The sequence below is a fragment of the Lampetra fluviatilis genome, chromosome 81 (assembly GCF_964198595.1).
Source record: "Lampetra fluviatilis chromosome 81, kcLamFluv1.1, whole genome shotgun sequence".
Classification (NCBI taxonomy): domain Eukaryota; kingdom Metazoa; phylum Chordata; class Hyperoartia; order Petromyzontiformes; family Petromyzontidae; genus Lampetra; species Lampetra fluviatilis.
The window spans coordinates 1045196-1051227 of NC_136355.1; positions in this window are offsets into that span (position 1 = coordinate 1045196).

A 6032-nucleotide genomic window follows, 5' to 3' on the forward strand; every position below is an offset into this window, starting at 1 on the left:
GATTCAACCACATTAATTGATCAAACCAAACAGTTCTCGTTGAAACTTGTGGTCAGGCCACCAAGATTATATGGCTTACCAAAAATTCATAAAGAAGATACACCCTTTCGTCCAATTGTGTTACTATCAACTCCCCCACCTACAAACTGGTTCGTTTTTTGTCTGAAATCCTGCGGCCTTTCACTGGAAAAAACACCTCTGTGGTACTAAACTCTACCCACCTGGTATCGACAATCAAGGGTATTTCCCTGTCCCCAGACGACCTGCTTGTCAGTTTTGATGTGGTTTCCTTATTCACCAAAGTTCCTGTACCTGACACCATCTCAATCATTGAAGACTTGGTTTATCAAGGACTGAATACTGAGGTACCCCCCCTGGTGAGACACTGCTTAAGCAATACATACTTCACCTGGAATTAAACTTTTTACAAACAAACAGAGAGCACCCCAATGGGCTCTCTGCCTCTCTACGCCCGACCTTATGGAAGAGGTACGTGGATGACACTTTTGTCATCTGGCCACATGGCCGGCTTGCTCTAGACCAATTCCTCGACCACATCAATTCCATACACTCAGCCATCAGATTCACCATGGAAGTCGGAAAAGATGACAAGCTACCCTTTTTGGATGTCCTAATTAAAAGGAGACCTGATGGTTCAATGAGCCACTCTGTCTACAGGAAAGCTACCCATACGGATGCTTACCTAAAACTGGATTCCCACCACCATCCATCCCAGAAGAATTCCCTCATCAAGACTCTACACCATGAAGCCCAATGCATCTCCGACCAGGAATACATTGCCTGTGAACTCAAGCACGTACACATAGCTCTCAAGGCTAATAGTTACTCCGACTACACAATCCGCAAAGCCATCACTCCAACCATGAAGAAGGATCCTCTTGTGGAGCCTTTCAAAACCATAAACTTACCCTACATTGCGGGGGTCACAAAAAAGACCTCCAAAATCCTGAACAAACACAAGGTCCAAGTCCGATTCAGCACAATACATATGTAGGACTTGAAATATGACGCGCCACGCGTTCTGTTGTTCTGTTGCTATGCAAGCGAGCAGTGTACAGTGGGGGGTATTTGAGGACGGGGTTGTTGTTGTCGGGCGTGAGGGAGACGTCGTTAAGATGGGCGACAGGTGTTAGGGGTAACCGAGGATGCAGGCCGTTGATTGGTTAGGAGGGTGAGTAGTTTATGACCGGCGCCGCTCTGGCGGGAATAACAAGGCCACGTGAGGCTGGGGGCCTGGGGGCGAGTGACGAAGCGGGGGGGGGGGGGGGGTGAGATAATTGATTGGGACTGATTGGTGTGGGGATAAGAGGATAGCGTAACGGAGAGACGGGAGTCTTGATTGGGATTGGAGCTGGAGCGGTTGGTGCCAGGGAGAGAGACGGAGCAGCAGTGAGTAGAGAAGATACGATAACGGTAGTAGTGGATAGAGATAGGATAGAGTACGGTAACAGTGGATAGAGATAGGATAGAGTACGGTAACAGTGGATAGAGATAGGATAGAGTACGATAACAGTGGATAGAGATAGGATAGAGTACGGTAACAGTGGATAGAGATAGGATAGAGTACGGTAACAGTGGATAGAGATAGGACAGAGTACGGTAGCAGTGGAGAGAGAGAACGCAGAGTGCGGTAGCAGTGGTAGCAGTGCATCGGAGGAATACAGAACAGGGTAGCAGCGGAGTAACGGACCTTGGGAGAGCAGGAGAGCGAACGGAGAGACATAGAGTGTCGTTGATGGCGGATAGTGTAACTGAGCGAACGAGGAGACATGGAGCGGTGATGAGGAGAAGGTGTGAACTCTAAAGTGCGAATAAACGGAACGAGAAAGACAACCGGAGTACGAGTTCTACAACTGGCGTCAGAAGTGATTAAAGAACTACGCCGACATGTCAAAGAAAGTTACGAAGAAGAACTTGCCAGCAGCCTCGTCGGCCGACAGCAGCGATACGGACGTGATACCTCCATCGGGAGTGGAGGCTCCCGCTTCTCCGGGGGACGCAATAGATGAGGCGCCGCCGCGTGACGAGGGCGACCCGAACGACGAAGAGGAACCGAGCCCGCCGCACGTATGGAGAGCTACGATGGCAGCGTGGGAGGTCCGGATGGCGGCGCTCACGCAAGACTTTGAACGGTTCATGCAGTCGATACGGGAGGCGCCGACGGGATTGGATCAGCGGCCGCATGACCTCGTTACATCTGCGGGGGTCGGCGGCGCGGCTGGATCTCCCGATGCGCCAGGTGCACAGCTGGACGCTGTGGAGGAGCCAGAATCGCTGCCTTCGAGCACGCCATGCCGACTGCACGTGGAACGCTTCGAGGTTACAGTCGGCGACTGGACGGCGTTTAAACGACGATTTCGGGCAGCGTATGAGTCGCTCGGGTGGACGGAAGCTCAAGCGCTAGGGGCCCTGCCAACGGCCCTGGACGACGATGCGCTGGCGACGTTCTACGGCCTCCCTCGGAGGGTTCGCTTGTCCTTGTCTGGGATATTCGCGGTAATGCAGGACATTTACGAACCGCGATCGGTCGCCAAGCGCAAGTTTCAGTTGAGGCGACGGGCAGTGGGGGAATCTCCCCTCGTATATCGCAGTGCGCTATTGACCCTTGGCCAAGCAGCTTACCCGGCAATGGACGAGGCTGCCCTTGATTCCTTGGCCCAGGAGAAACTGTTGCAGATGGCGAAGGAGCTACGAGTCGTCCTCTCACGTCCCAGCGACAACGACGACGACGGGTCATCTTGCAGCTTGCCAGGAACATCCAGGTCAACCTGGATCTTCGCGACGAGCCATCGGCGGTGCCACCACAGCCCCTGGTGGTGGGCGTCGGTGCGGATGGGGGTCTACCGGAGCGCGAGCCGACGTCGCTGACGGCAGCGGCCGCACATCCGCCGTTGGGCCCACACCGCCGCTTGGATACTGGCGGACGTGGCGGTCCGCTGCGGTGCTACGAGTGCGGGCGTCAAGGACACTTCACGCGGGACTGCTGGAGACATTGAGGCGTCTTCCCGCGTTCATCTGGAGCCTACAATCGCGGATTCTACCCAGCGCAGGATTATCAGGCGAGTCGCGACACATGCAATACACGGCCGTATCCTACACCTCACCCATCCGCGACTCCACAACACGGTTTATTCCCCTTCGTATGATACACAAGTAAATGCTGTATGGGGTGCGTTGGCTCATCGTGTTTTGGGAGCCACGCCGGGTTCGTTGGATGTGATGGCGCTTGTTCAAGGGGTTCAAGTTCGAGTCATTGTCGATACGGGGGCTTCAGCGACACTTATTTTCTTGCAAACCTTCCGATTATTACCAACCTCGTCCCATGGTTTGGAACCAGTGGATGGCCCGTGTATAGATAGATAGATCGTTTATTGTCATTGTCACCAGTACAACGAAATTTAAAATGCTCACCAGTCAGCGCATCATTCATAAATTTAAATTAAATAAAACAAGAAAATAAAAATAAAATTAAATGAAAGATAATCAATTTATACTATATATAAAAACAGCCCAAGTATACCCACATACCCACATAAGGTTACATTTTGTCATTGCACATCTCTATTTCACATTCAATTGTAAACACTATTACTTAATAATTAATTAGCATTCTTGAGTGTGGTGATCGCTGTAGGATAAAAGCTCTGTTTGAATCTGTTTGTCCTTGTTTTGACTGATCTGAATCGTCTGCCTGATGGCAACAGCTCAAACAGTGAGTGTCCAGGGTGTGAAGAGTCCTTTAGAATGATCTGTGCTTTTTTGATGCAACGTGAACTGTGTAGTTCTTCCAGTGTGGGGAGATGGCAGCCGGCGATCTTTTGGGCTGTGTTGATGACCCTCTGGAGCGCTTTCCTCTGAGCCACTGTGCAGCTGGTGTACCATACACAGATGCAGTATGTAAGAATGCTCTCGATGGAGGCTCGGTAGAAGGACACCAGCAGTTTCTGTGTGATGTTATTATTCCTGAGGATTCTCAGGAAGTAAAGTCTCTGCTGAGCCTTTTTCAGAAACTCAGTGCTGTTGGCGCTCCAGGTCAGGCCCTCCCTAATGTGGACTCCCAGGAAGCAGAAGTCTGCCACCCTCTCCACACAGTCCCCGCTGATGATTAGTGGTGGAGTGTCCGTTTTCTTTCTCCTGTAGTCTATTATGAGCTCCTTGGTCTTTGCGGTGTTAAGGAGCAGGTTGTTGCCCCTGCAGTATGCTGTCAGCCGCTCCACCTCGTCCCTGTAGGCAGACTCATCCCCCCCAGAGATGAGCCCCACCACTGTGGTGTCATCAGCAAACTTCACAATGGTGTTGCTATGGTGGACGGCGGCACAGTCATGTGTGTAGAGGGAGTAGAGCAGGGGGCTCAGTACACAGCCCTGGGGGGAGCCGGTACTGAGGCTCAGGGCTGTGGATGTATGACGGCCCACTCTGACCCTCTGTCTGCGGCCCGAGAGGAAACTATGTATCCACATGCAGGTGGAATGTGGAATCCCCAGGTCGCCCAGTTTTTCCACCAGTTTGTGTGGGAGGATGGTGTTGAACGCAGAACTGTAATCCACGAAGAGCATCCGCACATAGCTCCCCTGCTGCTCCAGGTGTGACAGTGCAGCATGTAGTGCTGTGGCCACGGTGTCCTCCGTGGATCGGTTCGCTCTGTAGGCAAACTGGTGGGGGTCAAGGTTTCTGGGAAAACTTCCTATGATGTGACTCCGGACCAGTTTTTCAAAGCTCTTCATCACCACTGGCGTGAGTGCTACTGGCCGGTAGTCGTTGTAGCTGGAAATGTGGGTTTTTTTGGGCAGGGGGACTATGGTGGAGGACTTTAGGCAGGGTGGTACAGTGGACTGTTCCAGAGACAGGTTGAAAATCCTTGTGAAGACTACAGCCAGCTCGTCAGCACAGTCCCTCAGCACACGTCCCGGGGCGCCATCAGGTCCCGCAGCCTTCCTCGGGTTGACGGCCCGCAGCGTGCGCCTCACCTCATGCTCCTCTACTGTGAGGTTTAAGCTGCTGTAGACCGTGAGGTTTGGTGATGCTGTCCCTTGTGGTGTCACCTCAAAGCGGGCAAAGAAGAGGTTCAACTCCTCTGCCAGAGCGGTGTCACCATCAGCAGCTCCGAGGTTGGCCCTGTAGTTGGTGAGGTGCTGGACTCCCTGCCACACCTGCCTGCTGTCGTTACTGTCCAGGCATTCCTCAATCCTCCTCCTGTAGTCTGCTTTGGCCTCGCGGATGCCTCTCTTCAGGTTAGCTCGGGCTGGGCTGTAGAGAGCTTTGTCTCCGGAGTTGAAGGCGATGTTCCTCTCCTTCAGCAGTTGCTGGACCTCCCGGGTCATCCAGGGCTTCTGGTTGGGGTAGACCCGAACGCGTTTGTCCACAGTGACAGTGTCTATGCAGTTTTTAATGTAGCACAATACACTATATGTGAACACCTCCAGGTCCTGATGTTCGAAGACCCCCCAGTTGGTCCTATCAAAGCAGTCCTGCAGCTGCTGGGTGGCACCCTCAGGCCAGATGGCGACAGTTTTTGTGATGGTAGGAGCCGTTTTCTTGATGGGGGCGTATGCAGATGAAGTATTGGAAAATGACGGCAGGAAACTCCTTGACGGGAACACACTTCTTTTATTAAATCTTGACTTGTAACGATACAACGCGTGGCCTCTCTTCTTCACAATGCGGTTACCATACAACGGTACAACTCGTGACCTCTTCTCTCCGCCCTACGCTTCTCTTGACTCTCGTAGATTCTGTGCTGCTGACTCTCTGTGCCTCGTGTAGACTCCGCGCCTCGGCTACACTCTTCTCTCGTCTCGTGTAGACTCTGCGCCTCTGCTACACTCTTCACTCGTCGCGTGTAGACCTTACGCCTCTGCTACACTCTTTACTCGTCTCGTGTAGACTTTACATCTCTCTCTGGCTACACCGTATGCATACTCGGCTCGTGTAGACCTTTCTCTCTCTCTGGCTACACCGTATGCATACTCGGCTCGTGTAGACCTTTCTCTCTCTCTGGCCACACACTATAC